Source organism: Bos grunniens, chromosome 23, assembly GCF_055505025.1.
Source record: "Bos grunniens cultivar Pamir isolate PY7600 chromosome 23, Bosgru_T2T1.0, whole genome shotgun sequence".
NCBI classification, from domain to species: Eukaryota; Metazoa; Chordata; class Mammalia; order Artiodactyla; family Bovidae; genus Bos; species Bos grunniens.
The window spans coordinates 15391902-15409220 of record NC_141187.1 but is presented as its reverse complement, the minus strand read 5'-3'; the positions used below and the strand labels follow the sequence as shown (position 1 = coordinate 15409220).

Below are 17319 nucleotides of genomic sequence, written 5' to 3'. Positions count from 1 at the left end.
TTAAATGTTTCTATATTTCTATCTCACAGCTTGAGGAATCATATTAGTTTAATGTATTAAGAGGAAAGTAATTAAATATTTGTTTTTGGGTAATTGTATATAAACTGCATGACAATTGAGCTGGTGATGTAATTAGTGAATCGTAATTGGAGACCCTTTTACAATCAATGTTTAATTTACTAACAACTGTTTTGGCTTAAGAGCAAATTAAATGCTTGTCATTGGCCTTCCACACCCACGACGTGCAGAGTCAGCCCGTTTCCTGGCTGGCTGTGGGGGAGGCCTTCTGTGCTGTCAGTTGGCCATGTCATCTCTAGGAAGTCTTATAGCCTGTCTGGAACTCAGTTTTATTATCTGCAAGTTGGGAGCCTTGGGAAGAAAATACTGAGGAATAATGTGTATTGAGCACCTGTAGTGAGTTGGATACACACCTCATAAGCTCCCGTGGTACCTCATTACATGTGGGTAGTACATTATACGCGTTCTAAGCACACGTGTTAACTCACATGTGGGTAACTCATTTAGCCCCAGCAACAACCCTACACACAGGTGCTGCTGTCTTCACTTTATAGAAAAGGACACTGAAGTGCAGTGTAACTTGCTCAGGAAGCAGAGGAAAGAGCCGTGGCACCAGAGCCCATTCTGTCGTTAGGTAAGGCTATCATCTCTAATGACAATTTCTAGCTTCTTTTCTATCTCAAAGGGTCTATTTGGGCCAGTCCTGCAGACACCCAGACCCTTCCATCCCACGGCCACTATCTGTCCCTCCCTGGCACGGAGCCCTTTGTGTAGTCGAAGCCTCAGCTTTGATCTTTTCTGATTTGTTGCCGGCACCAGAGCTGTCCTGCCTCACCAGCCCCGACAGCCTCCCTTGATCAGCCAGGATGGACTAGAGGATTCTGCAGTAACAGCCCCGAATCGAAGCGACTTTTATAACAGGGGTTTATTTCTCACTCATGTTCCATGTTCAGTATGGGAGATGCCGACAGATGTTTTGTCCTGTCTTCTGGACTTCAAGCTGTCCACTTAGGGCCCATCATCAGTACCTGCAGTCCAGAAAACAGAGCAAAGGGTTTCTTTACAATCTCCAGCATCTTCTTACATGACGCCTCACTTTCCTTCTCTTCTGGACTTCTTCCTTTCTGCCTCTGCCCTACTCACAAATTCCTGGTTTCATTCTGCCCAGGCCCTACATAATTAAGGCCGGGAATATCCCATCAAGATAAAGATATTCTTTATCTGGTAAGGGTCACAGTGGTTCTTATCCCCTTGGGAGCAGACTCTGGGCTATCAGATATTTCAGAGGGGAGCATCTGTTAGGATGATAAATGCCTCTCCCTAGATTATGATGATGATGAGCTCAATTCACAGCAATGGATGCATCACCTCCTCCTCCCTTCCTGCCAATCAGCGTGCAGACGGGAAGGAATTAAGCATAAAGAGGGTGAAGGGGTTGAGACCCCTGCCCACTCTTTCTCAGCTGTTCCCTTCAATCCTAACCCCAGTGTTGAATCACCCTCTCCCTCCTCTTAACTTCTTTCTCTTACAATCAATATGGCATCCTTTCCCATTCCCTTTGGTCTTTATGTTGACCTTATACTCACCCCTCATCGCCCCAGTTCCCTTTGTTTTATTCTCCATAATGCCCTTCAACCACCTCCATCTTTCTCTTCCTATGTGCCTCTCCCTGTCATTAATGGGGCTGACTCTGGGAGACAGGTGGCAGGGGACAGAGGACTTCCACTTCTTGCCCCACCTTAGCCACTAACGAAAGAGGATGCTTGCAGGATGATGCTGACAGAGGCTCCAAGGGCAATTTTATTTATTTCTTTTTATAATTGTATCTATTTATTTATTTGTAGCTGCACTGGGTCTTCGCTGCTGTGTGGGGCTTTTCTCTAGTTGTGGCAGGTGGGGGCTACCTGTTGCGGTGGCTGCTCTTGCTGCGGAGCACAGGCTGTAGGCTGCACCGGCTGTAGTTTCGGCACGTGGTCACAGTTCCCGGGCTCGAGAGCACAGTCTCAATAGTTGTGGGGCACCGGTTTAGCTGCTTCTCAGCACGTGGGATCTTCCAGGACCAGGGATACAACCCTTTATCACCTGCATTGGCAGGCAGATTCTTTACCACTGAGCCACTAAGGAAGCTCCGAATTGCTTATTTGCAAATCAATGAATTATTTGGCTGTGCTGGGTTTTGGTTGAGGCATGTGGGGCCTAGTTCCCTAACCAGGGATCAAACCCAGGGCCCTGCATTGGAAGCTTGGAATCTTAACCCTTGGACCATCAGAGAAGCCCCCAGGGACAATTTTAGAGTCTCTCTTGCCCACTGCTTTATCTCAGCACCCAGCCTGGCACATAGTAGGTAGTCATTATTTCTAGGATAAATGAATAGCTGAATGAATGGCTTAATGATGTTTCCTCTGAAAGGCTCTCCAAGGACCCTCTCAGCTCTGAGGTTCTATCGTTCTATGCGATTCTATAAAATTCCCACTTCTAGACTGTCTTTTGGGACTGACGGGGCAGAGATACCAACTCAAATAGCAGTAAATGTGCAAGTGATTTTATACCTAATTGACAAACTAAACATAGATAAATCACCAGGACCAGATGGCACTCACTCGAGAGCAGTGAAGGAACTCGAGGGTGAAATTGGGGAAATGTTGGCCAAAACGTATAAGTGCTCATCACAAAGGGACATGGTGCCAGAGAGCTGGAGAGGGCGGTGGTGCCTCCACAGAGGACCCTAGGAGGCTGGCTTCATCAGTGAGACTGGCTGTGAAACGGGCAAGTGATCCAAATACAGAATAAAGAGTAGCAGTGCTTGCAAAAGCTACATGCCAGTGAGGAAGGCTCCCTTGGTTCTGTACAAGGAAATCTTTCCTGGCAAAACCTTCTAGGCGTATGTGTGGGGAGACATATGGATAGTGGCAGGGGAGCCAGCAGAGGAAATGAATCTATGCTCTCTGAATTATATGCTAAAATCTATAGAAAATGAAAAACCGAACCATCTGAGATCAGCTGCCTTAGAAGAAATTCTGATTTTAGAACACTTGCACAGGACTAATAATTTATGATCACAAAGGTTATTTCAACTTCTCAAAGATACTCTTGGAAGGTTGATCTTTACAACAACTTTGTAAAAATGGTAGAACTTTTTTTTATTGACTGTCACTTGAGAAGTGACACAGAAAAAATAAATGACTTGCCCAAGTCCTCTACTCCTTCAGTTCTCCACTGTATCATCCCTAGGGTAAGGAATGCTGATATAGAAATAGTCACATCTCCATGAACGTGCTTGTCATTGAGACAGCCAAAGCAACAATATCCCTGTCTCACTGCCACCTTCCAGATCTCCCATGAGTACATCCAGTGTTGGGGGCGGGAAGTGGGGTGGCTAACTTGCATCCAGAATCCGAGCTGCAAGAGAGTCTGAGAAAAGCCAGTTTTAAGCTTCCCAGCCTTTGCAGTAACGGAAGAAAATACTAGAAGTTGAGAATGAATGCTGAGAGCCAAATAGCTGTATGCACTGTACTCTGTGAAGGAGGAGGGGACATTCCAAGAGGAGGAAAAAGGTGTTTTCAAAGGAGGGAATTACAAAAGATCATAGTGCTATATACACTGAATGTTTGTGTCTCCCCAGCATTCACAGGTTAAAACCAAGCCCCAAAGTGATGGGATGAGGAGGTGGGGCCTTTGGGATGTGATTAGGTCATGAAGGTAGAGCCCTCATGAATGGCATCAGTGCTTTTATAAAAGAAGAGACTTAAAAAAAAAAAGAGAGAGAGCGAGAGTGCAAGAGCTGTCACTTTCCACTATGGACAGTCATAGCCAGAAGATGTCTTATGAATCAGGAAGACACTGAAGCTGCTTGTGGCTTGATCGTGAACTTGCCAGGCTCTAGAACCATGAGGAATAAATGATCATTGTTCATGTGCCACCCAGGGTAAGACACATAAGTTGGAAGCATCCTAGCCCTTTGGCCTCTTCTCTCCCAGAACAGTGCCAGGGGCTCAGCCAGTGGCCGACTTCTCTGCCCCTCCCCTCGCCTCGCCTCCCTCCTGGGAAACACCGACATTAGACCTTGTCCCGCTTTGGCCACCTGGTGCGAAAAGCTGACTCATTTGAAAAGACCCTGATGCTGGAAAGATTGAAGGCGAGAGGAGAAGGGGACGACAGAGGATGAGATGGCTGGATGGCATCACTGACTCAATGGACATGAGTTTGAGTAAACTCTGGGAGTTGGTGACGGACAGAGAGGCCTGGCGTGCTGCAGTCCATGGGGTCAGAAAGAGTCGGACACGACTGAGTGACTGAACTGAACACTGAGAAGTGCTGAAGGGGCAGGGCTGGATTTCTTGCAACCAGTCAGCTAACATTCCTGTCCTGCGGGGGCCGGAAGCTGATAGGACCAGGAGACGGAGGGCACGCTGTGACGGCGAGTCACCGTGATCTTCCCTAACCCACCCACGTGGGGCTCTCTCTACCTCAGAGAGGAACAAATAAATACAAGGCACGTACATTATTAAGTGTAATTACATTGTTACTTATAGGTTCAATTAAATACGCTGGACATTTTTATAACATAATTTGAGGTGTGATGCGTGCAGCAACGGCATTAACCTTTAATCATAGTTCTTTCCCTTTGAATTGCAGTAATGACCCTATTAATTAGTAATGAAATGATTAAATAGGAACAGAAGACATCAGATCATGATTCCTCTCCCTGGGCCCTCTCCTTAGATTGAAAGTTGGCCTTTTGACCTTCCTTCCCCAAGAAAACACATCTCAGGGAGTCGGTGTGTATCTTGGGGGTGGGGGAGATGTTGAATTTTCTATAACCTCTTCTCTCCCAGAACACAGAGTAGAAAAACAGATAGGACGAGCAGTGCATAATCAGGGATGTGCAGTGTTCACTCTCAGGATGTTTACTTGCTCCTTGGGTTGTTGATAATTGTCCCTTCCGGGTACCAGATTTGGGATTGTGATGACATGAGTCAGGCAGTTCTGGGCAGCTGACCATTTCCTTCTGTTCACTGCCTGTTCCCACCTCCCAGTGTAACCCCCCAACCCCGCTCAGGATCTCAGTGGCTTTTCGAGAATCCATTCACTGTCCACCTTCTGTGATGTCTGAGGCCCCCATGCTGTGCTTCTAACCGATCTGATCACCCACCCACTTGCCCCTGTGGTCCTGTTCAGGTGAATTTTCTCCCTCCATGTATCAGCAATCATGGGAAACACTGAGGGTATCAAGCAAAGATCATTGCTCTTGGGCATCTCAGTTAAACTTGGTTATAAGCTGTGTTGCAGTCATTGTACTCCTGCAATAATCGACACATTAATAACTACAATAGAAGAGCATGGTCTAGGGGAAGCTCAGAGGAGGGGCAGTTGACCTAGCTGTGGTGTCATGGAGGGCTTCCTGGAGAAGGTGACACCCAAGACAAGTCTTTTAGGATAAGTGAAGCTAACAAATGGAGACACAGGCTAGAGCAGGGATTGCAAGCCTAGGATCATGAGTGAGGACACAGGGTGAAAAATTGCTCCTTGTTGCCCTTCTGAATCTTTAATTCAGTAGAATACACCATATACTACCATACTCCATGTAACTCATCTATCCATGTATTCATGGAAGTCATCCCAGAATCTGCTTGCTGGGCCCACCATCCTAGTCCCCAACTATTGGGTCTGGCTTTGATTCAGCATCTTGCTCTGGCCCATGTACACTTGGTGTCTGTATTAGGAACTTGTGGCTGCCTTCTGTGTCTCCCACCAGGGTTCCTTACACCGGCTTTCTGCCCTTGGCCTCCTCAGGTGGCACACCTTCCCCAGCCCTTCTCCACCTGAGCTCCAAGTGCGAGCCTGAGTCCAGTTAGTGCAGTCACTTCTGTCCAATTTGAAGAAACGACAGAACCACAGCAGAGTCTGTTTAAGAGCACACAAGCATTGTGCTCTGAGCCCATCCAGCCACGCAGCTGCCCTCAGCCCCAGCCTACACCCACCACAGACCCTCAGCCCAGCATCTCTCTGGAGTGTGCTTTCCTTTCACTCCTTCAGAACTGATCAGACTTATAGAATGTGTCTAGCTTTAGTTAAAAAACAAGTTCAGCTACTTTAACTGGGAGACCAAATAAGACTGGCTCAAACAACAAAGGAGTTAATGCTTCTCCCATGCAAGAGTCTCAAGTGAGTAGTCTAGGACTGACAAGGCGGCTCCATAGTCATCATGAGCCCAGACTCCTTTTGTCTTTTTGCTCTGCTAACCTCAACGTGCAGCTCTCACCTCATGATCCAAAATGGCTGCCCCAGCTCCTGCCCTCCCAGGGGACACAGGGCTTTTCCTTTTAAGAACATACTTTGTAATTTGTTGTCACACCATTTCTGTTCACAGACATCAGTACTTAGTCATGAGATGGAGGCTGGGAAATTTGTATCAGGAGAGAAGAATGGGTTTGAGGAGACAATTAGCAGACTCTTCCATCATCTTTATGAATTTGTAACTGTGGGCCTCCCTGGACTTACAACAGGATGCCAGGAAGCCTGATAATTGTCTGCCTGTAGCCTCTCAGGCTCTCCTCCCCTCAGCAGTTGTTCACTCATTCAAAATGTTTTGAGTAGCTACTAAGGGGTGGGCCCTGGGGCTTGGTAACTGATTAACTTACTCATTGTTAAATGAGAGACAAATGATGGATAACTAATTGCAAGACGTGTATGAAAATGAGAAGGTTTATTAAAAGGGTGAAGATAAAGAACTACTGAAGTTTAGAGCACAGAGGGGTCTTTCTGGAAGGATGAGACCACACGGAGAAGGTTGCATTTAAGCTGGGCCTTGGAGACCAAGAAGGATTTGCAGATTTATATGCTGGGATGAGTGACCATTGGCTTTTCTACGTATGTATTTACCAACTAGCTAGCTAGCTACACCAGGACTTAGCTGTGCTGGGTCTTAGTTGTGCCATGTAGGATCTTTGGACTTCATTGTGGCATGTGGGATCTTTAGTTGCAGCATGCAAACTCTCAGTTGTGGCCTGTGGGATCTAGTTCCCTGACCAGGGATTGAACCATGGCTCCTTGCATTGGGAGCTCAGAGTCTTAGCCATTAGACCACTAAGGAAATCCTTCACTTTTCTTCCTAGAGCTTTTAGGAAGGCTGTGAGGAGCTCATGTCTTCCTGTTGGTTAGATACCAGATACAGCAGAGATAGGAAAGAGGGGCCTCCCCACCTGGCTCTGGTGCTCAGGAGAGAGCTGTGCCCTACTGAAGGAGTTTGGGAAAATCCCACAGTTCAGGCTACCCTCTATGCCAGGCTCTCTGGGGACTTAGACACAGGCCTGGCCTCGGGGTGTTTATAATTTCTTTAGGGTTTAGAATTGAAGCCAGCAATTGTATGCATCAACAATTATTAGTTATTATTATTCATTATTAATGTTGAGAAGAAAATAAGAACATACAACTGTTCTAAGTGCTTAGAAAGGGCTCCAGCTACCCAGGAAGAGAAGAGATCTTTGTGGGTTGATACAACCAGGGGCCTGGAATTTCAGATGATCCTTGAAGGATGGGTCAGACTTGGAAAGGTGGAAAGGAGCTCATGAAGAATTCCATGGAAAAAGATGGAAGATGGGAAGGAATATTGTTCCAGGAGACAATGGTGTCTTAATTTGTATTTCCCCAAAACAGACTGAGAAGTGACTTGTGTGCAAGCAGTTTACATTGGAAGTAATCACGGGAGTGAATCAGGGAAGGAATGAGAACCAGCTGAGGATGCCTTGTGCAGGTCCCCTTCCCACCAGGGCTTCCCACAGTGAACCACAGACCTGGGCAGAGGATGGCAAAAGGGGAAAGCCTTCACCTTCCACCACCATTAGCCAACTCCCCTTGTATTGCCAGGTGTGCCAGTGAGAGTGCCCAGTGGGTCTCTGCAGCTGTCCCATCCCTCAGCATCAGAAAAGTCCAAGGACAGGAATCCAAGGTGTGCAGTTCGGGCTAAGATGGGGAGCTGTCCGAAGACATGCGCAGGAAGCTGTTCTCAGCCTGTGTGGAACTGGGTACCACAGCTGGGGCTGGAGGATGGATGGGAAGGCCAACAGGATGGGAAGTGGTACCTAAGAGATGTCTGATTCAAGGGATCCTGTTGAAGTGAGGGCATCTCAAGTCCACAGGCCCAGGAGGATAATTCAACCTGTGCAGACAGTGGGAGCAGGAAAAGTGGGGAGGGGACGAAGAGAAGGGATGGGGGATGTGGAGAAAACTGGAGGGAGGAGAGGGGAGGGATGTATTAATACTTGTGATGTGCTCTGTCCACTCCGTGACTTACAATAGAACACTTCCCTTGAGGAAGCTGCAGTGTGTGCCTGCAGGGATGGGAAGGAAGAAATAATGGGAGTAGGGTGGGGTGATCCTTCTGAGCAGGTGCCCAGAGAGCAGGGGAGCCCCCAGGGGGCAGAGGAGGTAGGGCTGGAGTTAAAGCCAGTATGAGTATTGGGAAGTGGATGGACATGTAGGCTTTCCTGATGTGAGGACAGATCAAGTCCACTCAGCATCCTTATCCAAGGGGGTTGAACCCATGTTCTCATTCTTCAAAACTATTGACATATTCTTCAGAGTCCCTGGAATCAATACAGTCAGGAGGTGCAAGCCCTGGACAGCATCCAGGATGCCGTAAGTCTTGATCATTATATGAAATCGCATGAATATGATGTGCCAGGTGGTGGGGGAGGGTCCACTTGGCAGAAATGATACTCCATACAAAACCTTGGAAGAGGATGACATGTTAATAAGAGCTAACAGCGACTGCACAGGGACTAGGGTCCAGGCACTGTTCTAAACTCTTTGCATGAGTTAATCTACTCCATTCTTGGGCTTCCCTGATGGCCCAGATGGTAAAGAATCCGCCTGCAATGGGGAGACCTGGGTTTGATCCCTGGGTTGGGAAGATCCCCTGGAGGAGGGCATGGCAACCCACTCCAGTATTCTTGCCTGGAGAATCCCCATGGACAGAGGAGCCTGGTGGGCTACAGTTCATGGGGTCACAAAGAGTTAGACATGACTGAGTGACTAAGCAGAACACAGCACATCCTTGGGATAATCCCACAAGGAAGGTACATCTAGGGGAAGCGTGCCTGTGGGAAGGATGACATGGAAACATAAAAGGAGTGACTTGTTCTCGACTGGGACCCCAGATGGCCTGACCACTGAGTCCCTCTTCTAACGTGAAAAACTCAGATGGGGGCACTCATTGTGCAGAGTAGTCATCCTATTCAGAAAGACATTTCCAGAGTGCCTGCCCCATCGTAGGCCTCAGTTAGTGGTACCTAGGAGATAGAGTTTGGATACACAGACACTGAAACTCCAGGACTTTTCAATGTTTGGGGAAAAGAGGAAGAAATGTTTGAAATCAGCACCATCCTGGACTCCAAAATACATGGCTTGCCCATAGCATTTTATTTACTCATAAAAGAGCAAGTATTTTCAAGGGCCACCCTGTGCCTTGAGTCAGGCAGACATTCCTTGACCTTGTACAAGTTAGTCCTTGAGGGGAGCCACTGGATGGAGTTAAGTAGCTGGGAAAGTCAGCACTCTTTAATATGTCACTGGGAGAAAGGTTAAAAGAGGGCAGTGGGGTAAAATAAGATCTTGCAAAGCTTTGGGCGAGACACAGTTGTGCCAGGCAGCTTCTTTTTGCCTCTCCTGATTCGCTTTTGGCCCTGCTCTATCTGTGCCCATGGGAAGCAGACCTGGTGCTGCTGCTGCTAAGTTGCTTCAGTCATGTCTGACTCTGTGCAACCCCATAGACGGCAGCCCACCAGGCTCCCCCGTCCCTGGGATTCTCCAGGCAAGAACACTGGAGTGGGCTGCCATTTCCTTCTCCAGTGCATGAAAGTGAAAAGTGAAAGTGAAGTTGTTCAGTCGTGTCCGACTCTTAGTGACCCCATGGACTGCAGCCTACCAGGCTCCTCCGTCCCTAGGATTTTCCAGGCAAGAGTACTGGAGTGGGTCGCCATTGCCTTCTCTGGGAAGCAGACCTGGGCCTCCATAAATGGGCTCCTGTCTTCTCTGGTTTCCATTTGGGTTTGGCCAAAAAGGAGCACCAACAGGAGATAGGAGGGAGGAAGGAGAGCGAGGTGGGGGTACCTATCCTCCACCCCAGGTGATGCAGGCAGACTGTGGCCCGTGTTCCTTTAGCCTAAATCCGTATCTCAGGACCAGAATTTTCTAAATTATCCTTTGTTAACCTCAACAAATTATCCTGTTTGAGTGTGATATCTGTGTCCTACCAGGATCTAATGGACAGAGATGGTGGCTTGAACTAAGGTGCGGACTGTGGACCTAGAGCAAAGTGGATGGATTCAAGAGATATCTACAAGGGGCTTGTGGTTTCTGCTTATCCTGTCATTTAATCTTTCTATAAACAATGGGTCTCGGTTCCTTTGTTTGGTTCCTCTGGGAAAGATGCCAAGATAGAAGTGCAAGAGACTTCTTGGGAGAAACTCTTGTGAAGGATTAGGGGGTGAGGGAAGGGGGATCAAGAGGAGACACGGAGAGCCTTCAGACTGGGATGCTGATCTGCCTATTGAGAAAGGAGCGAGGGAAGGAAGAAGGTGGGGCAGAAAGAGCCTCAGACTGGAGTGCAGCTCTGAGGAAGCCTCAACCAGGCTTTTGGAGTCTGAGCGCCCCTCTGTTAAAGAAGTTCCACGCTGGCAGGCTGACTCAGCTCTAGCACACACCCCCCACCTCCACCCCACCCCATGCTCTGCCTTTGCTGAAAGCAGCCTGGGGAAGATTGTGGCCTCAATGTGAACCTTCTCATGGATTCCAGATAGTATATTCTAGAACTTGAAGGGAGATTTGAGCAGTGCACTACCAAGATGGTCATAGTTATCCCACTAGGCATATGCTCTTGGGAGCCTGAAATGTTAATAGTACTGGGCCTAGTATGGGCACTCAGTAAGCCCTGGAATGAACTCAAGAATGAATGCCCTGTTATATCCTGCAAGCGTGAACAAGGGCATGTTCTGTAAAAACCAGCTTGTGGAAGTGGGACCTCATGTGTGTATGTGTGTGTGTGTGTGTGTGTATGCTCAGTTGTGTCCAACTCTTTGCTACCCCATGGACTGTAGCCCACTAGGCTCTTCCGTCCATGGAATCTTCCAGGCAGGAATACTGGAATGAGTTGCCATTTCCTTCTCCAGGGAATCTTCCTGACCTTCATGCTGCTGCTGCTGCTAAGTTGCTTCAGTTGTGTCCGACTCTGTGTGACCCCATAGATGGCAGCCCACCAGGCTCCCCCGTCCCTGGAATTCTCCAGGCAAGAACACTGGAGTGGGTTGCCATTTCCTTCTCCAATGCATGAAAGTGAAAAGTGAAAGTGAAGTTGCTCAGTTGTGTCCAACTCTTAGCGACCCCATGGACTGCAGCCTACCAGGCTCCTCCATCCATGGAATTCTCCAGGCAAGAGTACTGGAGTGGGTTTCCATTGCCTTCTCTGCCTGACCTTCATACCTATGTCTAAAGTCCTACTATGGTTAGATTGAGCCTGTTTTTTGGTTTATGGGCAACTGTTTCATTTTCCCTTGAACCCCTGGCACCAGCTGATAAGGACTGTCTTCATGGATTGAGGCTGACTCTCTGGAGAACAGACCTGGCTTTTCCCAAAAAAGAGCAGTTTTGTACATTTTCCTCCGTGGCATCGGAGATCAGACAAATCAGGGTTTAAATTTCAATTCAGCTATTGACTAGCCATGAGCCCTTGGGCAAAACTAACCTCTCGGATTCCCCATTCTAACAATTTATTGGGACTTGCTGTATGTCAGATACAGTTCATTCTAGGAGTGTTATGCACTGTTGTGGCCTGAATGTTTGTGGCCCACCAAAATATATCAGTTGAAGCCTAATCTCCAGTAAGATAGTGTTTGGAGATGGGGCCCTTGGGAGATGATTAGTTCATGAGGGTGGAGCCTCATGAGTGGGATCAGGGCCCTTTTTGAAAAGGCCCCTTCACTCCATCCACCATGTGTGGACATAATGAAAAGACAGTTGGCCATAAACCAAAAACCAGGCTCTCACCAGACACCAAATCTGCCTCGATCTTGGATTTTCCAGCCTCCAGAATTGTGAGAAATTTCTATTGTTTCCAAGCTACCTATGGTAATTTGTTATAATAACCTGAACAGACCAAGGCATGCACCTTATATAGTTAACCCTCATTTTACAGATGGGAGTAGACTCAGAGAAGTTTAGTGACTTGCCAAAAGTCACACAGGTCAAACAGGGCAGGATCAGGGATTAGACCCGAGTCTGTTTGATGCCAAAGCCCATTGTCAATGCCTCCCCACTGTCTCCTGATGCATCCGTGAGAGGAGCATCTGGATCCAAGACTGCAGACCTCTCCATGGGCACCCAGCGCCACTCTCTTGCTTTCTGAATGTTTTCTCCGTCTTTAAAAATGTTCCATGGAGAAGGAAATGGCAACCTACTCCAGTATTCTTGTCTGGAGAATCCTGTGGATGGCAGAGCCTGGTGGGCTGCTGTCCATAGGGTCGCACAGAGTTGGACATGACTGAAGCGACTTAGCATGCGTGCCTGGGAGAGGGCAATGGCAACCCACTCCAGTATTCTTGCCTGGAGAATCCCAGGGACAGAGGAGTCTGGTGGGCTGCTGTCTATGGGGTCGCACAGAGTAGGACATGGCTGAAGCACCTTAGCAGCAGCAGCAGCAGCAAAAATGTTCCAGACACAGTGAAGTCTGCTCCTCTGCCCTCTGCTTGCTCCTCCGGCTCTCTTGCTCTGCGTTCTTCCTCTCCCTCTTCTGCTCTCCTTGCAGAAACCTTCCTATCTTTGCCCCTCATCCTGCCCATTTCCCTGCCTTCCTCCAGTTTCTCTAGTCTCTCCCCCACCCTACGTCCTCTCCCAGCTCCTCCTCTGCCTTCCGCCTTGCTTGGCCATGCTCTTCAGACATCTCATTAAAGTAATTGTTGACCTGAATTCTTCTTCCAGTGCATCTATAATTATGCACCACAGGAAACCCTGAGGGATTCAAAACAGACTCTTAATCTATTTCACATGATTCAAAAACAACTCCCAGGAAAGGAGTTTAATAGCCACGATTAACAGAATGCTGCTCGGCCATCCATGGGAGATGTTCCCAACCCAGCATTGCCCGCCTCCCTGGGCTTGGTGCTCAGAGACATCAAAGGTCCCCTCCAAATCTAGTAAGGCTTTTAGGGTTTAATTTAGTTAATTAACTGGATGTGAAGACAGCTGGAGAATTTTGTGAGAAGTGTTCCCCTGTCCTTTCCTTCTCTCCTCTGAGCTCAAGGACCCCGCTGGACTGTTGTTCAGGCCTCGGACACTCCGTGTGTCTCCACCAGGTATAGAGGTCAGTTCTGTTCATCAGCCCAGGGGCTGTGTGTATTTGTCAATGTTGTACTGTGTTACCAGCAAGGCCCGAGATCCCTACCCCTTTCTCTGCATCTGCTTTCTACCAACCTCAAATCCTGGTCACCTCTCCTGCTTCTGTGAAAGGCTTCCCCTTGTGGAGCTAGCACTGCAGGAAACCCTCCTTATCAGAATGAGTTCCTATGGAAGATCCTGTGAAGGGTGCCCCCTGGGCAAGGGACTTGTTCCAGGGCCCACCTGGAAGAGGACTTTGCTGGGTAACCTCTTGGGCAAGTCTCCCTACCCTTGGGCTCTTGACAACACCACTTTTCTAAAACTTTTCTAAACACCACTTTTCTAAATCTGTCCTTCCAATGAGACTAGTTCATTTATCACCTGTAACAGTGACTCTGTAATTTAAATATGCACCAATGTCCATCGTCTCCTGGAAGGCTTGTTAAAACAAGTTTCTGGTTCTGAGGCAGCGCCCAAGAATTTGCATTTGTAAAGAGCTTCCTGGTGATGACTGAGCTGTCAGATACAAGGTCTTTGACCTTGTCAAATTCTTCCCATTACCAGCAGCGTGAACATCACCTGGAAACATTTGAAAATGCCGAATCTCAGATCCCAACCCAGATCTACCGAATTAGAGTCTATGGTTTAACAGGGTCCCTGGGGGATGTGTGTGCGCAGTGCATGTGAGAAGCACTGGTTTAGAGGAAAGCTCTCAGCGTTCCAGGTAATGGTGGAATGGGGAGCAGGTGGACAAGAATGATTGTCCCCATCCTGCCAGGGACAGGACAAGAAACCACTGTCTTCAGAACAGACTCCACCTGTCCCTCTCTCACACCCTCACACCCCCTTCAGCCACCACCAATGCAAATGATCTAATCACCCATCTCTGCCAAGGCCCCAGCTCAGGGATGGGTATTTTCCCAGGGAATTTCACTAGAGGAGGAGACTCTGCCTGCAGGTTGTAGGCTTGTTGTTCGCACTTCTGTTCCTCCTCGGATACTCGCTGCCACGGCTACCCCAGCCCCATAGCTGTTTTTCAGTTCTTCCTTGGGAAGGGAAATAGGCAACCATTATGCCCCTTTTGCTTCTTCCAGAAACTAATTAGAATCCCAGAATATTGTTTTGTCTTATTGTCACTATCTAACGACAGCCCTCATGATGCAAAGTCATTATATATCACAGACAAAATTAATCATTTATAGTTAGTTCTCTGCAAATGGATGAGAAGTCCTCTCTTCCAATAACAAGAATATGAACACATCATTCACTCTCTCCATCCTGAGTCACACAGGGCCCTCTTGTGCTCAGAGCTCTGACTCTAACAGGAGCATGTGTACTCGGTCAGGGGAAGGCATCGGTGCCCTTGAAAGGGGTTTGTTACTGAGTCCAAGCTTGCTCTAGCTCACTGCACAACAGACCAGTGAATCTGAGAGCTCAGATGTCGAGTCAAGGAATACGACCTTATTCAGAAAGTCAGCTGACTGAGAAGATCTTACCTGGGTCTGGATACCAGTTTCTTCTATGGATCAGAGATGAGGAGAGGTGAGGAAACAAAGTAAAAAGGCCATTAATCTTGCAAATATCTCCTAGAATGGCAAGGCTCGGACAGGGGAATGTGTTCGTTTCTTCCTTCCTGCCATCTACAGGACAGTGTTCTGAACAAAGGCGCTCTTTAACAGTCAGGCAGAGGGGCAAGATTCTTTGAGGCAGGCCACTATGTGTGGTTATAACAACAAAAGCAACAGAAAGCAGGTCAAACAGTTCCAACATGGAGTCAAAATTGACTTATCCCTGCAACAGGTTAGGAGCCATGACCAACAACCCCTTAACTTTGCAGCAATTCTCAATAGGCCTCTTTGGTCTACAGCTGTGTTGAATTTACATTTTCCCACTAGAACAAGTGAATAACATCTAGCTCAATAAGGTGTAGCTGTTATGATTTAGCCAAGAATGTTACATGGCAGCTGTTGATAATTTCGTACTTACTCTGCGTTAGTCACTATTCTGTTTTCTATGTATTGGCTGACTTAAACCTCACAATAATCCTGAGAGGTGAGTACTATTATGATCGTAATCATCCCCATTTTGCCTAAAAAGAAGCGGGAGCTTAAAGAGATTACATACCTTGCACCAAGTCACATAAAGTCACAAGCCAGTAAGCCACAGAGCCAGGATGTGAACCCCAAATCTACATATTTAATGACCACACTATACCACCTCCCAAGTTCTCAAAGTTTATTCATAGCTGTGTCCGGCAGTACTTGAACTCATAAACTATGGATAAGGGAGAGGGGACTTAGTTCTTGCCCTGAAGTCTCTCCCCTCTCTCACTCTGGTAATATCTGCTCTTCCTGATCTGACTTTATGGAGTTGGAACTGTTTCTTGACCCCAAGGAAAACTGGAAGTTTATCTCATCCCCACCCTACCCCCGGCCCCAGACCAAACTGAGGCTACAAAGAGAACACTGAAGGAGGCACAACTTTCTTGATTTCTTTGCCGTCATTTCCTCCCCTTCTTTTTGTCCCCCAATCATTCATTCAAGAAACACATCACGTTTGTACCATATTCTTGACACAGAGTTGAAGCAATCATTTTACCCTCCTATAGGCACTTGAAATGCAGTGGCAGTAGATAAGCGTGATAGCAACCAAACACCAAGCAGATACAGTGTGTGTTATATGGAGGTGCAAGGGATGCTATGACAGAGCAAGGCAAGAGTGATCTGTTAATCAGGGTGTGAGGTCTGTCAGGGAGAAGACCAAGTGTCGGCCATCTGAATTCTCTAACCATCTCAGAAAGTGAGGTGAGCCCGTGGAATCAAACTGGGAGATCACAGAAGACAACACAAAGATTTAGCATCTCAGCTGGGTCTTACATGGCTAGAATTTTGATTTGTGGCAGAAAATGAGGAAAAGGACTGACCGAGGAACAGCAGGAGTGAAGACAGAAGTCAGGAAAATGAAGGGCCTGTTGAAAGGAGGGAATCAACAGTTACTTTGATTAGGAAACAATGCTTATGGAATCAGCTTTCAAGCAAGCAACGAGAATCAACCACCGAGTTTAATGCTTTTTCCTTTCTTGAAGTTTTTCTGATCCCAGGGTGGGTATCTTATATTAAGTTCACTTACCACAGGCATGGTGCACAGACAGCTGCCTTCTTGGCAAAAGTTTCGTGTGTTCCCACTATCTTCTGGCTGCCCTCAAACTTTCATCACCTCAAACACCCCAGTTCCTCTCATCAAAAGACTCCTTTTTCCTGTGACCTCACTCAGGACCAGAAGGGGAACGCGGCCAAACTCAAACTGACTCAGGTGAATTGACTTATGAAAGCTACTTCCCACCTGTGGTTCATTCCCTAAGTGTAGAGGGGTGGTGAAGATCAGAACGCGGCCACCTCCTCCTAAACGCTGCATTTTTCTTTCTTTTCCAGAAATAACGCTTATTTGAGGTAGCTGCTGGAGAAACTCAAATCCAAAGGAGGAATTGGGAATACGGGGATAACCGTAACAGGTAGACGGTAAGCCATTTCTTAGAAGGGAATTTTTCAATACCACCTTTTAGTAGGATGCCGGCTTCCTTAAAGACACAAATCTTGGTGCTTCTGGGAAACCACAGACTCCAAGGCTTTCATCAAGATCTTCTCAAACATAATTTCCAGGAAAGAGCCCTGATTCAGATGGTTGGGTGAACATACATAAAAGAATGATACATTCTGTCTGTGAAGAGGCTGTCTCTTTTTCCAATCAACATTGCTTCTAGAATCTTGCCTAAAAACATGAGAAGTCACATTTTTAGGCGAGGGTTGAGTGCAGACTGTTAAAACCTCCCCTTGCTTACACTGCTGTTGGTGACTTACAGACAGGAAATGAGCAGAGGAGGGTGGAGACAATCTGCTGATTGAGAGAGAGGGAGCCAATGAGAAACAGAGGAAC

The 17319-nt window shown here is 47.4% G+C and overlaps 1 long non-coding RNA gene across 7 annotated transcripts; it reads right to left on the bottom strand.

Moving 5' to 3' along the window:
* Window positions 1-925: 925 nt before the first annotated feature.
* On the bottom strand, window positions 926-17079 carry LOC147346751 (uncharacterized). Of its 7 annotated transcripts, none has more exons than XR_015152698.1 (5): window positions 16942-17079; window positions 16310-16354; window positions 14883-14905; window positions 1923-2100; window positions 926-1046 (listed from the first exon to the last, which is right to left on the bottom strand). It is a non-coding gene; the product is annotated as an uncharacterized LOC147346751 (long non-coding RNA). The 7 variants fall into 7 exon arrangements; XR_015152696.1 differs by lacking the exon at window positions 16942-17079 and adding an exon at window positions 16516-16691; XR_015152697.1 differs by lacking the exon at window positions 14883-14905.
* Between the last annotated feature and the right edge of the window lie 240 nt (window positions 17080-17319).